Genomic DNA, 20,058 nt, shown 5'->3' on the forward strand with positions numbered 1-20,058 from the left:
CTCCAAACCTTCAGGATGGTATTGAAACAGAAAACGCTGTGGGCTGGGGCCCATGCCCAGGAAGATCTGGGAAGGACTACAGCTCTTAGCTCCGCCCCAGCACTGCCAGTGCTTCACCAGATCTCCCTGCCAGTCCCAGGCTCTTCTCTTGCCATCAGATATATACCAGCAAGGGTGCTAGGCTACATTTAGGGCACACAGGCACCAGCCACTCCTTTGCACACTGGTCAAAGGTCATTTTACTTAATTCCCACAAAAGCCTCTGAGGCAGGTACTATTACTGACCTCACTTTACAGATGTGGAAACTGATGTAGAGAGAGGCCGAGTGGCTTCCTAGGTCAGAGAGTTGGTGACTAGCAGAGCCAGAATTCTCACCCTGGCACTCTAAGTCCAGAGCTGGAGTGCTCACAGTGACTGGTTGTGGAGTCAACTTGTTTAAGAGAATCAAGGTAAGGATTCATTTTGCCATTCATTCATTTTGTCACTCTCAGAATGGACAGGCTGATTCCCTCTGTCTCACACCAGCTCTCAGTGCCTCCCTTCACCTCTCCCTGCCTTCTGTTATGTATTGTTTGGAACATACAGTCATAAGTATGCGGTTTGTTTTATAATCCAACTGACTCGGGGAGCACAGCTATCGTCATTTATGTCCCTGCCTTACCATCCTTCACCCCAGAGATTTATCGCAGCAGGAATTGACTGACTACAAAATTCTTTCCATTCCTTAATCAAGCCCGTGGCTTTTCTTTCAGAGGGACTTGGAGAGCAGAGCAGAACCCATTCTAGATCCCAAGCAGGACAATAATTCAGCTTCAGCTCATAAAACTGCTTTTGTAAGCTTCACGTGAAACATACAGAGAAGGTTTAAGGGGGAAATCAGCTGTGGCCCCATCTCACATGCTGGTTGAGCAAATGATTGTCATATAAGGAAACAAGGTAAAAATAAAAAGTTTGGGAAAATGTTGTATTTACAGACTAGAATCACTTCCAAGAAAGGAAATCAGACAAGACTTCAAGGAGGCATTAAAATGTGAATGACACTTGAATAGCATCTGGAAGAGGGCAAAGAGATGAGAGAACCTGGCAGGCCAGGTGGGGATAGGAGTGTGGGCGAGGGCTCGGAGGCAGGGCAGCACAGGAAGTGTGCAAGGGAGGCGGGGGGAGGGCGCGGAGGCAGGATAGCACAGGAAGTGTGCAAGGGAGGTGGGGGGTGCAGATGGGTGCCCGAAGCAAGTGCAGAAGAAGGCATGGAGGCTAGAAATGGGCTTTGAATACAGACTCAGTTTATGTTCAAGGCCCCAACTCCAAGGGAAGTTACCTTAAGCTAGTTGCTGAGCCTCGCTGCGGTTCCTTCCCTTCATCAATAAAGTGAGAATAATAATAATGACATAGCCTGCGTGAGAGGATTAAGTGACATAAATAACTTGAGAATATTAGATAAAGTGGCATATAGTAAATTTTTGAGAAATGTTCGTTGTTATTACTGTTATTGTTATTCAAGAGCAGAGTGGGAAATGAGAAAGCAGAACAGGTTGGCACTCGCCTGAAGGTGACACGGCTGAGCACGCACGCACCGTGACGGTAAGGTCCAGATCCCTTTACGCAGATCAGTGGGCATCCCTGAAGCGCTTTGAGCAGACCTATGTAGGGATTTGGTGGTCAACCTGCTGGGAGAAGTTTCTGAATAAAAGAAAAGCACGCACAAATATATTGAAATCATCCAGGTTGCGGGGTGGGGGGCGGGGACTATCGCATCGAAGGGTATAGTAGTGACCATAAAAGAGGGTGGACGTGAGAAGCAGAATGGACCAGACCTCAGAGACGCCTAGCTGTGAGGTCTGAGGGCGAAGATGATTGTGGTCAAAGCCCACTTTATGGTATGAAGTCTACTTGGCTGGAAGGATGGTTGGTGTCCTTGAGAGATGCTGGAAAGATGGTGGAAAGTGGGAGGGGAAATGGGGAATGATGAGTTCCACGTTGAATGTCTGGAGTTTGAGAATTTGGGGACACCCAGATCTTCTTGTTCAGGAAGTAATTTAATAAGTGAGTCAGGAAGAAATAGTCAGGGGTACAGGGAAGGTGGAAGCTCAAGGGAATGGAGGAAAATCCCCAAGGGAGAAAGCCCAGAGTGAGAGCGCAGGAGGTGGAGATTAGAAACCTCCGCTCAATGGACTTTACTCCACCAGTGGTCTTGCACTGGCCATTTTCCTCGTTATGCATGAGCCTCCCTGCAAAGCAGAAATTGGTTGGGGAAGGAGGCTGAGACTCAGCAAGACTAAGTAGCTTGTCCAAGATCACTTTGTTAGAGAAGCCAGACAAGGAGGCAGAGAAACATCCCATAGAAGAGTAGAATAACAGCCCCTTATCAAGGGATTCAAAGAAGGGAAGAGGACTTGGAGGTTTGCTACCCAATGTCTCCATACCAGGACTCATATAGAAAATATTTGCATGGCACATGGCAGGTCAGTAGAGAGGCTGATCTTCACAGGGGTGATTTGCCCTCCAGACTCCCCTGACTCTACGTGGCTAGTCCCAGTCCTGAAGTAATCAATATCTCACCACAGCATTAGGCTTCCCTGGTGGCTCAGATGGTAAAGAATCTGCCTGCAATGTAGGAGACCTGGGTTCGATCCTTGAGTCGGGAAGATCCCCTGGAGAGGGAATAGTATTCTTGCCTGGAGAATTCCATGGACAGAGGAGCCTGGCAGGCTACAGTCCACAGGATAGCAGAGTTGGACACAACTGAGCGACTAACACAAACACACACACACACTCTGACACTGTAAAGATCCAACAACTGGTATATCCAGGCACCCACTAATAAGAGCAGAAACCCCCTACAACACCAAACATCATTTTGTTACATAATGAAGAGGTCCATCTTGGGGTCCTAGAGCAGGGGCTTAGGGAACCAGGTGGTAAAAAGGGGCACAGAGGGGACTCTGGCAGTGGATTGAAAATATTTCTCTATTTTCATCACCCATATGGCTGAATGCTGCATCCCAGGCCTGCCTGTGACCAACCTCCAGCACACCCGTGTGCCATGGCACACCAGCTGGGACCATTGGCTCAGAATTTGGTTACATAGTGTGTTTGACCCGGCAGAGGAGTAGGCTGGGGGGAATGGTGGTTGTAAAGCAGAACTGTCAGGCTTGGTGATTCGGAGGTCATTGATGGCCTTCAAGAGAGCAATTTCTGCAGTGATATGGATGTGGAAACCAGATTGCTAGTGGTTGGAACTGAGTGGGAGGTGAGGAAGTAGAGGCGGTGAACGTATAATACTTTTTCGAGAAGTTTAGCTGTGAAAGGAGGGTGGAAGGTGGGATGGAAGCTCAGGAGAAATCAGAGTGGAGGAAAGGCTTTCTTGGGAGTGGGAAGCAGTTGGGTGTGAGCCAGAGCGAAGCATCCAGCATAGAAAGAAAACAAGAAGAGATCTTCCAAGGGAGGGTAAGGGAGGGGCAGGAAGTGTTCAGGCAGGGACCCTGGAAAGCGGGGTCCTTCCACAGAGATCAGAGGAAATGAACAAAGAAGAAGGAGATGACAGGCATTTCGAGGTGGAGGGAAGTGCTCTGTGGTCTGGATCTTGCAAGTTGAGTGGTAGAGAAAGAGGAAATGGGATTTGAGGGGAGAGGAAGGTTGGAACTGCCCCCTGAGGATGAGATGAGTGTATATTCAGGGAATATATATGGATGTTTCAGGCAGAAATGAGGCCCACTGTCTTCAGTGTATGGTGGTGGAAACTCAGAGAGGTCATGGGACTTTGTCCTGACATTTGTCACCCTGAGAATGACAGAAAGAACCAGTATGTATGTGCTCTAGGACATCAGGTAGTCAGGAGCAAGTGGGGACATACTGAGTGTGCGGTGGACTTGGAGTCCTTGTGAAAGATGGACTGTGGGATCTGAGGTAAGCAGGCTAGTGAGGATGAGCAAGGGTTAGTGATGGGGAGTGGACTTGCTCTGAAGCGGGGCTGGAGTTCAACAGATGTATAGTGGGAGATGGATAAGAACATGTGGCCAAGAGCAAATGAGAAGATAAAGTTCCAGGTTTGGAGGCTGGTGCTGAGTGTTTCCTGTTGGTAGGAGACCCATACTTGCTCTTTCATACTCTCCCCTGTGCCACAGGGCTTCCCAGGTGGCGCAGCGGTAAAGAATCTGCCTGCCAACGCAGGAGATGCAAGAGATGCAGGTTTGATCCCTGGGTTAGGAAGATCCCCTGAAGTAGGAAATGGCCACTCACTCCAGTATTCTTGCCTGAAAAATTCCATCAACAGAGGAGCCTGGTGGGCTACAGTCCATGGGGTCACAAAGAGTCAGGCCTGACTGAGCACTGCACCACCGCCTGCACCATAGAGATATCAAAACTTCATTCCCAAGACTCCCTTGACAGCTAGATTCTGCATAAGACCCACTGAGGGGAGGCGCTCCAGTGAGACTAGAAGGCATGCAGAAGGTTGAAGCTGTTTTCTGCATGAGGCAGCAGCGTTAGCAGGGATGCGGGCTCCTGGGTCTCTGGCCGTTGTCAGCAGCAGTTCCACTCATGTCTTGGAGTGCAGGATCCTGGGATCTGGACCCTTGCCCCTTTTCACTCCTCCAGCTCTATGAGCAGTAATGACTATGTGAAGTATCAATCACCGGGGAGCTGCATCTTCTCTTCTTCACTTTTAAAATCCAACCAGCCCCTTTGCTACATATTCCCTATATTAAATCCTTCCTGTTTGAAATACCTGGGATGGTTTCTGTTTTCCAGATGAGACAGTTTTACCTGTTAGAAAGACCAGGTTGTGACTGGGCTTATGATATGGATGGCTGAAGTAAAGAGGAGAGGAAGGGCTTGGGATGGGGAGTTCTGAGGTCAAATAATTGAGAGATCAGGGAGTGCACAGCTCTGCACAAGAATTCATAGCTGAAGCTAGAGACTCCCACCCCCTCCTCAGGGCTCTGAATTCTACTGGGATCAAGGGCTCTTCCCTCAAACGTCCCTTCCCAGCTTTCACCCAGCCAGAGCACTGTCCTTACCCCACTTGCCCAAGTTTATGTTATCTTCTGCACCTCATGGGTCCCACTGATGGCTCAAACAGTGATATGTGTATTATCCCCATTATCCCTGTTACTCCCTCCTAAACTATGTCCACTTCATAGTTTTCCCACCTCCCCACATCTCTAGGGATGTATTGTGCCTCCTGTTTTTGACAAATACTATTCCTCAAAATAATTTCTTAATCTGGAGCCCATGGAGATTCTAAGGGTTAGGATTTGCACAGTTAATTTCACATGTATGTGTATATGCTTTTTTTCCCCCTTTAACTGAGAGAGAGGATATCATATTTATCACAGTTTCAAAGGGATCATTGTTCCCTTCACAATGGCTGTGGTTCTAGGAAGAAAAAGAACAATCACTGATGAGTCTCCAGAACTTAATTTGATCAAGATCTCTAACTTTTTCCTGTGATCTTGAGAAATCCATTTTCACTTTCTAAGACTCAGTTTTTTCATCTGTAAAATGGAAGCAATAATTCCTACCCTTCAGGATTATTATAAGGATTAGAAATAGTATAAAAGTCAGCACAGTGCTGGGCATGGTGACTTTTAGTAAAAGCCAGCTATTGGAACTGAGGCTTCCCTGGTGGCTCAGATGGTAAAGAATCTGCCTGCAATGCAGGAGACCTGAGTTTGCTCCTTAAGGTTCGGAAGATTCCCTGGAGAAGGGGTTGACACCCACTTCAGTATTCTTGCTTGGAGAATTCCATGGACAGAGGAGGCTGGCAGGCTACAGTCCAGGAATTGGAACTGAGCTAGTTTGGATTCCTCCAGAAACAGACCATTAGAAGGAATTTCAGAACAAGTCTGGGAGGTGACCTGAAAATGTCAGTGGGGAGTGGGATAAGGTAGGTGAGAAGTGAAGATGTTCATTGCAGCACTGTTTATAATAGCCAGGACATGGAAGCAACCTAGATGTCCATCAGCAGATGAATGGATAAGAAAACTGTGGTACATATACACAATGGAGTATTACTCAGCCATTAAAAAGAATACATTTGAATCAGTTCTAATGAGGTGGATGAAACCGGAGCCTATTATACAGAGTGAAGTAAGCCAGAAAGAAAAACACCAATACAGTATGCTGCTGATGCTGCTGCTAAGTCGCTTCAGTCGTGTCCAATTCTGTGCAACCCCATAGATGGCAGCCCATCAGGCTCCCCCATCCCTGAGATTCTCCAGGCAAGAACACTGGAATGGGTTGCCATTTCCTTCTCCAATGCATGAAAGTGAAAAGTGAAAGTGAAGTCGCTCAGTTGTGTCCAACTCTTAGCGACCCCATGGATTGCAGCCTACCAGGCTCCTCCATCCATGGGATTTTCCAGGCAAGAGTACTGGAATGGGGTGCCATTGCCTTCTCTTAATACAGTATACTAACACATATATATGGAATTTAGAAAGATGGTAACGATAACCCTGTATACGAGACAGCAAAAGAGACACAGAGGTATAGAACACTCTTTTGGACTCTGTGGGAGGAGGAGAGGGTGGGATGATTTGGGAGAATGGCATTGAAACATGTATAATATCATATATGAAACGAATCGCCAGTCCAGGTTCAATGCAGAATACAGGATGCTTGGGGCTGGTGCACTGGGATGACCCAGAGGGATGGTACAGGGAGGGAGGTGGGAGGGGGGTTCAGGATGGGGAACACGTGTATACCTGTGGCGGATTCATGTTGATGTATGGCAAAACCAATACAATATTGTAAAGTAATTAGCCTCCAATTAAAATAAATAAATTTATATTTTTTAAAAAAAGAAAGGGGGATAATCCAATTAAGCAAGTATTTTCAGTTGGAGCTCATTCTACTGGGGATCTCTGAGATACAGTGCGAGGCACTCTGAATTGTCCCCTCTAGGGGTGAGGGAGTGGAGGATTTACCTGCCTAGTTGCTATCTATCATTGACTGAGGGCTTCCAGGGACATTAACTCTCCAGCACAACTGGCTCCCTTGACCAGGAAAAGCCCTCCGGCATGAAGTCTTAGGTGTTTATAGTAGCAACTTAGTTGTATAAAGATGAATGCTCAAGAGATAACAGCAGGGCAATGACAGCAACTGCTGCAGTGACTAATATGAAGCCTTTCCCCTATTCCCACAATCATCATTGATAAAGTCCCCAGTCCTTGCCCCACTGGCCCTTAGCTTGTCCTCTGGGCTCTGTGCTGGACTAGCACTAAAGTATCTTGTGCACGCATATCTGTCTCTTCGGGAGAACTTGAAACTCTTTGAAGGCAGGGGTTGTATCTCACCCTAATTCTCTGATACTGAAACTTGACATAATAGCTGATAAAAAGTGGAAATATCTGGTACCTGTTTATAATGAATGAACTGCCCTCAGAGTGGCTATTTGGAGGTTTCTGGGAACCTCACTCTGCCAGAGGGGTGACACCATTAGACATTCCACTCATGCAGTAGGAGATTTATGACCCCTCCTGTTTCTGTGGCAGGTGCCTTTATCACAGTGTGTATGGTTCCTGAATCATTTGCCGAGGGATTCAGGTCTCAATATTTTAATCTCCAAAGCGATGATATTAGAAATTCAGTTTTTAAAAGGAACTGTTTAGGGTGTCAGCACATTATGATAATTATCTGGGAGGATCGTCCTCCACGCCCCCCCCCACTTCTTCTTGAACTGCACTTGTAAGCTGATATTCACCTTAATACAAAGAGTGGGAAGAATACAAACTATTTATGTGTGTGTCCGCCACCCCCAACCTCATCCTCATCTCCTGTTCCCACATTGCCAACACATGGGGAGTGTACTCTGTTCCCCAGAGCACATGCCTGAATAAGCCTGATTGCTTTCTTGTACTTCTTTATAAAACTTTAAATATTCATTGCACCATCAAATTAAACGGGATTCTTTGGCTGTCATTCTTTTCAACACTCTGAGTACTTTTCTCCAAGACCTGTCCTACCACCATCTGAAGCCTCTAGAGACTCGGCATTTATCTAACATCATCCCCTATAAGCGTGGCTCGCAATCGAGTGAGAGGGATGCTAATAGAAACAGGAGAGTGGGCCTTGTTTCTGAGATCAGGTGCTCAGTTGGAGATCTGAGGGACGGCGGTGAAAAGACCGTTTCTCATGGCTCAGAGAAGAAGATTTGAGGATGAGAGGCCGCACGGAAGAAGACACAATGGAGTGGGCCGAAGGTGAAGTGGAAACCACCCAACAGGTCTCTATCAGCCACCATTCATCCCTCTTTACCAAGTTTAAGGTCAGAATCCAGGATTTCAATATTCCTGCGCCAGGAACAAGGAACTGAGTTAGATGACATTTGGCAGTCCCTTCTAGCCCCTCAAGTCATTAAATTTCTTTGTCCGGCAGTGACGGAAGCTTAACAAGGAAGGCCTGGTGGGACCCTACAAGAGAAAGTGAGGGAGGGAAACGTGAATATGCAAATCCGGCTGAATATTAAGTATAGCATTGTGTTAGATTTCAATGCAATACATTATATTTTAATCTACTTCCTCTGCTTGTGCAGTCCTTTAACATGGGAATAGATCAGCGAGCTGCGGACTAATGTGCCAGGGACTGGGTCACCATCTCCTCGCAATAGCAATTTATAACTAGCCTGAATTGGATGAAGCGCTGCGCGGGAGAAAGCCCCGCGCTGCGGCTGCAGCAGAAGCGGCACGCCGCCGGGTGCAGAGGGCGGGGCGGGGGGCGAGGCAGGCGGCCAGTGCTGCAGACTGCACTGCGGGCCGCCCACCGTCGCTGAATTCACCGCAGTGCGGGACGCGGGAGTTTGCCCAGCTGCGGGCCGGCGTGCTTCAGGAGCATGCGGTGCTGGACAGCGCACTGCGCCCTCGGCCTAAGGAAGTCTCTGAGGAATGGAAGGAATAGCATCACCTGGACCACGGACAGGGTGCGTGCAATGGGGAAAGCCCAGGTGATAGACGTCTCCCCAACACGAGTACCAGGTGGCAGCGTGGAATTGAGTAAGGCCCGCCTCCTTACTGGGCCTCAACTTTTTTCATCCGCAAAACGAGAATTTGTTCCAGATGCTGTGACAGGATCTTGAGTGTTCTGGTCGGCTATGAATCAGTTGCTTGTAAATGCGATAGATGCCCGTAGAACAGTGGCTCTCAGATCTGGCTGGCCATCAATACTTCCTATGGTGGGAGATAAAATCCCTATCTTCAGGCCTAAGTGTGGAGTTCCGGTTCTGTAGGCTTGGGATAGGACTAGCAATGTGCATTTTTAACATGCATCTTGATTGCCTTTTCCCAGGCACCAGTTCAGAGAAGTCTGAGAAATATTGCATTTGGAATATCTCTCTGATTTTATTTTCTGATCTCTCCACCATGACTTCTCTGCCCTCATATCCCCTATCCTCTGTGCAGCACACACACACACACACACACACACACACACACACTCAGGAATCCCCATGCACAAATAACGTATTTAGTCCCCAAACTTTTAAGGTACTCATTATGTTCCAGTGAAACCTTAGTTTTCTCAAAGAAAGATAAACCATCTATAAGACAAAGCATATTCTCTCAAGAGGTCTTAGTCTCACAGGGCAAATAGGCAGACAGCTAACTGTGATGCAAAGCGATAAAGGCACCCTCAACAGGGTGTGTAGCTGAGTGCAGCATAGCACAGATGTGCAGGCTTCTGCTGTGTGCTCAGTGGGGCGGATGGCTGTCGCCCTTGGGCAGGGTGTCACTTTCCCAGGCCTGCTGCATGAGTTTTGCATGCACAGTTTCCTCCGTGTCGTGGACAGCTCTCCATCTGTGTGGTGCATAGCACCCCGCCAAGTAGAGTGATAATTGCTTTGCTCATTCATCATGGCATCTCAGGGGACACCTGACTTGCTGAAAGAGCTTCCTCCATCTAGTCTTCTGCATCACTGTCTTCCCGTGTATCCTTTTGTCTTCCTCTTTTTCCAAGGTTCTCTTTCTCTCCCTTATTTACATGTCTCCACTTTGACATCCTCAACCCCCAACAAAGAGTGTCTTTTTTCCCCTAACTCCATTCCTTGTCCCAAGCTGCCAGATACCATCTGTGCTGAGGGTGGTTTTGTAGTTGTTGCTAATGAGAGAGGTCCTTAAGAGAGGAAGCTGGATTGTTCATCACAACATATTATGGTGAAAATGGAATGAGGTTTAGCTCAGCACAGTGGCACTTTGGCTAGCTTGGTGCTAAGGAGATAGAATTAGCAAAGCAGGACCCAGGTAGCAATCAAAGACCTTAGCAGTAACTGCAACCAAACTGGCTCAGCGTTGATCATATCTCCTTCTCGCCCAGAGGTCTATGCACAAGACTCCTTTCTTCTTCAGTTCAGCTCAGTTCAGTTGCTCAGTCGTGTCCGACTCTTTGCGACCCCATGGACTGCAGCACGCCAGGCCTCCTTGTCCATCTCCAACTCCCGGAGCTTACTCAAACTCATGTCCATTGAGTCAGTGATGCCATCCAACCATCTCATCCTCTGTCATGCCTTTCTCCTCCCGCCTTCAATCTTTCCCAGCATCAGGGTCTTTTCACATGAGTCAGTTGTTCACATCAGGTGGCCAAAGTATTGGAGTTTTCAGCTTCAACATCAGTCCTTCCTGAATATTCAGGACTGATTTCCTTTAGGATGGACTGATTGGATCTCCTTGCAATCCAAGGGACTCTCAAGAGTCTTCTCCAATACCACAGTTCGAAAGCATCAATTCTTCAGCGCTCAGCAGAACCTTTCTCCTTGGCAGATACCAAGTCCTTCCATTCTTCACCCCCATTGCTTGTCTTGTGTGCTCTCTTTTTGTGTGTCTTTTGCTAACCTACTACTTGGTATCCCATTACTGCTCATCTCATCTCTCCTCTCATGGGCCTGATGCTTTGGAGATCATTATCATCACTGTGTACTCTACAGACATATCCATTTCTGAATATCCAAACCTTTCCCTTTCATCCAGGACCTCATTCTGATGGAGACTCTCTTCTAGGTCCTTCCATGTAAACCACAGGTTTCTCAAGCTTCATACAAGTCCATGCATGTGATTAGAAAGTGCCAGAACCCCTTATCCCTATTCTGACAGTTTTTTTTTTCCCCAAATTCATGGTAATACTCCCTTGAATTAACCTGATTTCTCAGCCATGCCAGTTTTCACCAATGATGGCCATATTTTTAATGCCACATTCCTGTTTGCAACAGGTAAGGCTTGGAATGATATTTCTGTGTCTGCTTCAGCTCTAAGCAAAGTTTCTGATGTGTGCCATACACACATAGCATCGGGATTCCCCAACTTTTCCCCTAGACCATGTCTTATGTTTGGCTTTCTTGCTGAGACTGTCCTGGAACGTACATCCCAACTTGAGTGGTTCTTCCTGCCTGAATCTAAGCCCTGTTTCTTGCATCAGCTTCTCTGGGTTGATGGCTGATGCCCCAGAGCAGAAATCTCATCTAAAGCCAAGAGTATGCCCCCCCCCTCAGAACTCAGCGTACTCCCATGACCACAAACACCCACTGTGGTGTCCCACCATCACACTGGCCTCCTTGGATGTGGAGCCAGTTCAGATCCAGCTGCAGTTTCCTAGCTCCTCCCTCTGCTGTAACATGGACTAATGAGTGGACACTCAACAGGGGGAATTGGACATGTTCCTATCAGTTCCCTCAGCTCCAGCCCAACCCAGCCCTTCTCTCACCCCCTGACCCCCTATATTTAATTATCATGACAACTCATCAACGTATTAGTGTTCTTTATGGGTAGAAGCTGAAGTTCACAGGGGTTGAATAATTTGCCCATGCCACTGCTGCTGCTATGTCACTTCAGTCATATTTGATTCTTTGTGACCTCATAGACTGTAGCCTTCCAGACTCTTCTGTCCATGGGTTTCTCCAGGCAAGAATACTGGAGTGGGTTAGCCATGCCCTCCTCCAGGGTGTCTTCCCTACTATTTGCCCATAGTAAACAGTAAGCTTGTGACTGTAACCCAGGCTATCAGCCTTCTTCATCCAGGAAAGATTCTCAGACTCTGTGAGCTTTTAGCTTTAGGGTGAAAAGAAGAACTCTTTCCCTATGAGTGCTTCCAAGATGGATGGTTCTTCTCACTCTTAGTTTGGTCATAGGAAGTCATAGAATTTTAAGGACATTAAATATGCATGGCAAATGCCATCAGCGTCCTGCCCACATCCCCTTAGCAGTCACTGGTTCTGTGCCTGCCGAGAGTCTCTTATTGCAAGCACCTGCATCTCCCTGCCTGAGGGCTTTCTCTAGCAGTAAGAACATGAGCCCCCTCCCTCAGCCCACAGAGAACACTGTAAATGCTAGGGAGTTAACACCCTGAGAGAGGCATCCAATCAATGACAAATTGGAATTTTGTGATCAATTACCTTGTCACCCCCTCATGAGGACACCTCTGGAACACATGTCCTACACCATCTATAAGTTCCCAGTGGGACTGAATCCCAGTCATTCACAGTGGTAAATTGTTCATACAGACCTTCTATTGGCTTCTTTCCCCATCTGACTTCCTGATTCTGCTACTGGTACTTCCTGGACTCATGTCTTACATAAACTACTTGTGCTTAAATCCTAGGTTCAGTGTCTGCTTCTCGGAGAAGCCAGGATAAGACAGTCAACTTGAAATCTTAGAGGTCCTCTGGTTCAGCCATCTCATAACTAAATTAAGTCCCAGAGAGAGAGAAGACCTGCATGCCTGGCAGCCACATACCAGGCAAAGATGGACTGGAGCCACAGATGTCTCCAACTCTTAGTCCAGCTCCCACTCCATTTGGGGGCTCCCTCCTGTAACCTCTGGCAGCCACATCCCCAGAAGTCATATATCATTGGGAATGCACCACTAGGAACTGGTGGATCTGGTTGGAAAGTGGAATGAGGATGGTAGAGAAAGAGGGAATGAGAGTAGAAAAACCTGCAGTCCATAAATCTCATTATGATTCACCCCTGTACTTTGTCTGTCAACAAGTCATATCATTCTGCCTCTCTGGCCAGCTATGGGCTGCAAGAATCTGCAGCCTCGACCCAGGTTAATTGCACAGTTCTTCTGAGACTTTAGAACCAGAGACGTTAGAACAAACTTTGTGTTTGTGTCCTGGCAAGCTGCTGTATGCCCTTCTCAAGCAGCCATTGGTACTGCTGCGTGCTGGCCTTGGTGCTGGAAGCTGGGTTGGCCTGGGTTGAGCTGGACTGGGCTGCTGGAAGCTAGAGATTGAGAACACCCTCACAGCTGAACAAGAGCTTTATAATCACTTATACTACCTCCTTGTGGTACAGGGGGAGATGTGAGACCCAGAGGACAGATGGGAGTTCTCCAATGGCATGATTATACCTGCTATTTAAGAAGATCAAATATAACTTGGCTTTGATTACCTCTGTCAATGGAAGGGAAGAGGAAGCTCATAGAATTCTAAATAGCATGTAATACAAAATAATTTCTATTTTGAGTATAGACTGAATTCAAAGCCATTGGGGGAGCAGGGGTTGCAGGTGTACTTTTGTAATCATGTTGAGCCTTACTGAATGAGGCAAGAGACAGAAAGATGGAAAAGGTAGGGAGAAGAGTCAGGAGTAGCCAGCCTAGGGTTAAGGGTGCCCTGTGGACAGGCTACATGAGGGTAAACTACAAGCCATTCCACAAGTACAAGCATATTTCCTTCACCAGACCTTACAACATTGCCCCACATACGCATGCACACGCACACACACACACACACACACACACAAAAACATGGTTTTAAGAGCATCTTATCTGCCACCTTTTTCCAGAATCTCCAGCATTCTCCTCGCCTTGTCAGTCTACCACATGCATTCTGAAGCCCTTCATCTTTCGTCCATCCAACCATCTTCCCCTATACCTCTGCTGCTGAGCCCTGGGAAGAAAAGGCGCATACTGAAGGTATGATCCCTGGGTGGGGAAGATCCCCTGGAGGAGAGCATGGCAATCCACTCCAGTACTCTTGCCTGAAGAATCCCATGGACGGAGGAGCCTGGTGGGCTACAGTCCATAGGATAACAAAGAGTCGGACACAACTGAAGCAACTTAGCACCTATGAACTGTGACCAGAGGTTGGATCTCATGCCTCAATCTAGCCCCTTATCCCCTTAGGACCTGGGCTTAGGTGATCTACATTTTTCTGGAGAAGGAAATGGCAACTCACTCCAGTATTCTTGCCTTGAAAGTTCCATGGACAGAGAAGCCTGGTGGGCTACAGTTCATGGGGTCGCAGTGTCGGATATAAGTGAAGCAACTAAGCACGTGTGATCTACCTTTCTCGCTGTCTGCTGTGGCAGTCCTAACCTTCCTCAACTTTGATATTCCTTTTTTGAAATATTTATTTTTTGCTGCCTTAGGTGTGGTTGCTGCATGCAGGCTTTCTCTAGTTGCAGAGAGTAGCGGCTTCTCTCTACTTGAAGTGCACAGGCTTCTCACTGCGTCAGCTTCTCTTGTTGAGCAGCACAGGCTGAGGATGCTCAGGTTTCAGCAGTTGATGCTGTGGTCTCAGGAGTTATGGCTCATGGGCTCCACAGCATAAGCCTAGTAGTCATGATGCATGCATGGGCTTAGCTGCCTTGCGGCCTGTGGGATCCTCCTGGACCAGGGATCGAACTGGCGTCCCCTACATCGCAAAGTGGATTCTTAACCAATGGACCACCAGGGAAACTCCTTCTTCAACCTTTCTGAAGATCCTTAACGTCCCACTTACTCTCTGTAGATAACAACATTTCCCTGTTAACAATGAACAATTGGGCTATTAGGCATGGATTCCCTCAGCTCCATTAAAAGTCCATCTGCTCTCACAATTATGTATTCCTTCTTTCTTTCTCTCATAAAGAAGGAAGTGTTCTTCTGCCCAAAGAAAACCCCTCTATCTGTGACGTAGAGCCTTTATCCTATCTCTCCAAGGACATTTTCCCATCAATAAGGTACTCTCTTCCCATGTACCTCTCCCTTCCACTGACTCTTACCTCTCAGCACAGAAGCAGTTTCAAGTTTTTGTCATTTTATAGTCTTCTTCTAACTAATCATCTCCTTTTTCACCTTCCTTGAAAAGCCAGATTTTCTTTAAAAAGCAGCATACATTTCTCTCACCCCCACTCATCCCTCCATCCACTGCACAATGGTATTAGTTAAATCACTTCACTGATACCCATTTGGTTAGGACACCAGTGACCTCATAATTGCGACATCCACTTAGACTCCTCCCCTGCAATTCAATTCTTAGTTCATTTTCCCTACCACTTCACAGTTTTGAGCACCTTAAAAATCATTCTTCTTCCTTGGTGTTTGTGACCGTGGTGGTTTTTTCCCTCTTAGATCACTCCTCAGTTTCTTGAGCACTCCTTAAAGATTTTGGTATTCGCCAGGATCCTGCACTTGATCCTCTCCTCTTCTCACTTTATTCATTCTCCCTGAGTAAGCCCAACCATGCTCCTGGGCTTCTCTCCCGTGAGTTCATTGCTCCCAAAGGCATGGTCTAGAGTATCCCTGTCCTCTAAACCAGGCATGAATATCCACCTTCACTGGATCTTCACAAGCACCTCAAACTCATCCTATGCTCCGCAGAAATTATCACCCTTTCCCCACAAGTAGTTTTTTCTCTTATTTTCTATAGCAAAGAACTTGAGTCACCCTTAACTCCATTCCCCACCTTCCTCATACCTTCCTATACTAGTATTTCATACATTACACATCTGTAGTTACCCAATACCTAGTCTTAAGGCCACTCAACACACACTTGTTTATTTGCCAGTTAAACATTTTCATCTGCTTTTTAGGTGCTTGTCTGTGTATGTGTCTGTCCTTGTTTTGTGTTTAGTAAAAACAATTCTAGACAGGAAAAATGCAAATTATCACTTGTCATCTATACTTTAGTGTCGTTAAGTTTTCTGATGGGAGAATATGAAAGGAACACAGGAAGAAAGCCCGAGGGCCTTAGAAGGTACCAAATGGAAACAACCCAAGGTGGCTGGAGCACTTGCGTCAACTCTGCCAACTTCTCAATTTTCTCTCGGCCTCAGCATGCAGTGTTCACTAGCTTCAATTTACAAGAAGCTTGTTATTGCTTCACATCTATCTCAAGCCTGACCCATCTGTGTCTGGATCCCATTGACTCTTGCACCTAGGGAGATGTAAAGATTTAGGACAGAGTTGTCTGGTCTATAAACATAGCTATATTTTTCCTCCTCTCTCTCTTTCTCTCTTGCTTTCTTTCTTGCTTTTACTTAGCTAGAATGTAATTAAATTTGAATTGCAGCCAAAGCCGATTTGTGAGACAAGCATTTGGTTAGTAATATCAAGCCAACCAGGTTAAAAAAACATCAGCAAAACTTCAAAAAGGCCAATAATCACATTGTGATTGAAATTCAGGCCTTCTCTTCTCATCCTCTCTCCTATTAACTCGGACAAGAGCTGGAATTCCTCTTGGGACTCTTGGCTCATTGCATTTTGCAGAAAGGTCTGGGTGTTTGTGTGCACATTGCACCGAGGAGAGATGGGACTCGGTGTTTAGACACACATGGCACAGAGGGAAGGGCCACAGCAGTCCCCCTAACCGTAAACTGAGGATTTCTAGTTTGACTAACAGATCCCACGATATTAGAAGAGGACTGGATTTAGCAGAATTGGGGGCTTAGGAAATTGGGATATGATGGAGGGACAGTGAAAGAGCAGGGAAGAATCAGATGGCTGGAACATCAAATTTTGGAACATGAGGATGGAATATAAGAAGAACACTGAGATTAAGAGTCAGAGGGAAGGTCTCTGAGGATCATTCTTTCATAAAACAACAGATTCTTAAGATTGAAAATGAACTCAAGTGGCATCTATTCTCACACCCCTTCACTATCCTACTGATGTGGAAACTGAGGCTCAGGAAGGAAATGGACTTACTCGAGGAAACCCAGTTGCATTCAATCAATTACTAACACATAGTAACAGGCCTAGGCTGTGCCTGCTGGTCTGGGAACTTCCAAAGTGTCCTTAGATACAGTGTCTGCCTTCCTGGGATATTATACCTGAGTAACAATGGATGCATCTCTCCCGACAGCCTGCACCCTCAGCTTTCTGTGACCTGCCGCACATCTGCTCCTGGTTAGCTGTGACCTTGGCCCTTTCTTCCCAAGATTTTCTCAGGATCATTTTTGGAGAGCTCCTTGAGGGGAACTGAGTACAGTCAGGAGTGTGTGTGTGTGTGTTCACATGAGTGTCTCGGCCAAGCAGAAGCCCACTGGCCAACTCTCACTCCCTCTTAATACCAGAGAGAAAGAGTCATAGAATGTTCTCCATGCCTCTGTACCCTTCCTAAATGTGGCCAGTTCGTCATAACTCTCCTCTGTGGACATGCCAGGTAGATCTCCACTACCTCTCAGTGGTTGCATGTAAACCCTAAAGGGCAGGGATGATACTACTTCCCCACTGGAAGTGGATTTTCTATCTACACTTGTTGGATGGATGAGTGGATGAATAAATGGATAGGTGGGTAAATAATGGGCATTGAATGAAGAAACAGAACCCCAGAAAGTGAAACAACCCATCCAAGCTCATGTAGTTAGCGTCGGGCAGAGTTGAGACTAAAAAGCAGGGCTTCTAACTCCTGATCTCATGCTCCACGTGGCCCCCTGAGCGAAGACCTTGAAAGACAGAGACAGACATAGGAATAAGCCAGAGAATGACCAGCTTCTTGGTCAAAGCCAGCTCAACACACTTGTGTGAAGCCCCTTAGAACTTAATAAACAGCATCAAATCTAGAATCCAAAGAACTGGGTTCTCATCCAGGCTTTGATGTTGGGTATACAAGTCACAGCTCCTCTCTCAGTGTCAGTTTCCTTGTTTGTAGGATGGGTTATATTTGACTGCGTAGCATTCAAAGGGCTCTGATGGGGTATTCTGAGACCCCAGCATTCTAGGTGCCAATGGATACTCAAGTTCCATTAATTCATTTCACCAACAAATAATAATAGCAATAATAAAAATAATCATTATGACTGCTATATTTTCCAGCTGGATGGGAGATATTTGGCTGGGAGGCTCTTCCTCCCTGTTGCTATTTGGGGAATTCAGAGCTAAATATAGCCCAGTGGCAGGCATTCCAAACACCATCGTCTCAAATTAGGAAATACGTTTGCACCTCCTATCAACAGTCCTGTGGCAGACATGCTGACAACTCTGGCAAAGATGCAAGAAGACTGTTTCCGCCCATGAAAAAAATCCATGTCTGCCTCCTAGAAAAAATGGTCCGGAGATTCTGTGGATAAAACTGATGGCAGAGTAAAGAGGAAGCACTGGTAAGGATTGACCCTATCACTCCAGAGGCCTGGTGTATAATCACTACTATCTACTGAACACCTACTACGTGCCAGGGTGTGTGCTAAGCAGTGTGTATATGCTACTTCAATCCTTATGGCAACCTTGAAACGTAAGTTCTCAAGGCCACATAGCTTGGAAATAACAGAGGAGAGATATGTAACTTTGGCTGTCTCAACCCAAGGTCCACGCATCTTCCGCTGCATTGGACACCTCTCTGCGGTTCCTTCCTCTCCTGCTTCCTTGAGCACCGTTGGATATTTAACCATATTTCTTTCTTTGTTTTGTTGTTGGTTAGTGGCTAAATCATACCTGACTCTTTTGCAACCCCATAGACTGCAGCCTTCCAGGATCCTCTGTCCATGGGATTCTCCAGGCAAGAATACTGCAGTGGGTTTCCAGGGGCATACTGGAGGCTCCTCCTCCAGGGGATGTTCCCAACCCAGGGATAGAACCCGCATCTGGTGCATTGGCAGGCAGATTCTTTACTACTAAGCCAGCAGGGAAGCCCTCCTTCTTTTAATATATATTTATCTGGCTGCACCAGTTCTTAGCTGCGGCATGCAGGATTTTTAATCGCAGCATTGAACTCTTAGTTGCAGTATGTGGGATCTAGTTCCCTGACCAGGGATCAAACCTGGGCCCCCTGCATTAGGAGTGCAAAGTCTTAGCCACTGGATCACCAGGGAAATTCCACTTAACCATATTTCCGACCTTATACTTAACATACAAAGGTAAATAAGACTCCATTCTTGCCCCCTAAGGACCCCCCCCCCACCCAGTTAATGCTGCATGGATAACACTGACCATCAAAATTCAGCATGACACAAACAATACTAAAGATAAATACAGGGTGATGTGGGAACATAGACTGGGAGTGTCAGGATATACTCCAGAAAGGAAGTAAATTTGAGTCAACACATAAAGGGCGACCCATAGTTAACAGACCATCAAGCAGTAGATGGCCCTCAGCAGGAGGAGTGCAGAGACAAAGGAAAGGCACGCTGAGTTTGGGGGGCGGCACCTGGGGTTCGATGGAGTCCTGCCCCCTCTGTCTCACTCCATCTCCCCTCCCAACGTGAAACGGCACCATGAATGCACAGAAGGAGAAGAACCAGATCAAGGCACCCTGAATTAAGACCTCTCCTTGCTCCTTCACCAAATGAGAGAAGCATCAAGTCCTTTCCCTCGAAAACCTCAGACTCCAGATTCAGGGATTAAAAAAAAATAGCATGTAGGAACCTGGATGATGGTGGCCTGGGGCCAGAAAAACTAGAGGAAACCCTGGCCCCTTGCTTGGCCTTCAAGCAGCGCTCTGCACCCTTGGCATCTGAGACCGGGCAGGATCTCCAGGGAGTTGATGCTTTTCTAGTTGGAACTGACTGCTGCCTTTGGCTCTTAGCACCTTCCCATGGGCAGGGAGCTCTTGGGAGATGAATGCAATGTCTCACCAAGCAGCATCCACTCCTGCCTCCCTCCTCGGACACTTCCTCTACCCCGCTCCTCAGATCTTTACTCACCCCCTTGTCCCACTGTTCCCTCCTCCTTCCGGCTGAACCCACCCTGCTCGCACCCCCAGCCTGCCTCCCACTTCTCACCTCCATGCCTCCTCATTCTCCCGCAGCACTTCCCTATCCCGCCTTAGCTTCACCATGTCAGAATGAAAAAACTAGCCACTGTTCATGCTTTGTTCCTAAACCCAAGCCCATAAAACCTCCTTTCATTTGAGGAGAAGGGAAAGCAATAATTCA

The 20,058-nt window shown here is 46.9% G+C and overlaps 1 long non-coding RNA gene and 1 other non-coding gene across 3 annotated transcripts; both read right to left on the reverse strand.

The window, feature by feature from the left end:
- Positions 1-1,217: 1,217 nt before the first annotated feature.
- Positions 1,218-15,295, reverse strand: LOC112443815 (uncharacterized). 2 transcript variants are annotated; one of them, XR_009492527.1, is made up of 3 exons: positions 14,971-15,252; positions 8,258-8,412; positions 1,218-1,665 (listed from the first exon to the last, which is right to left on the reverse strand). It is a non-coding gene; the product is annotated as an uncharacterized lncRNA (long non-coding RNA). The 2 variants fall into 2 exon arrangements; XR_003032209.2 differs by lacking the exon at positions 1,218-1,665 and having other exon boundaries at positions 8,204-8,412; positions 14,971-15,295.
- Positions 15,296-18,923: 3,628 nt separating this feature from the next.
- On the reverse strand, positions 18,924-18,996 carry TRNAR-CCU (transfer RNA arginine (anticodon CCU)). The gene has a single exon. It is a non-coding gene; the product is annotated as a tRNA-Arg (tRNA).
- Between the last annotated feature and the right edge of the window lie 1,062 nt (positions 18,997-20,058).

Source organism: Bos taurus, chromosome 23, assembly GCF_002263795.3.
Source record: "Bos taurus isolate L1 Dominette 01449 registration number 42190680 breed Hereford chromosome 23, ARS-UCD2.0, whole genome shotgun sequence".
Classification (NCBI taxonomy): Eukaryota; Metazoa; Chordata; class Mammalia; order Artiodactyla; family Bovidae; genus Bos; species Bos taurus.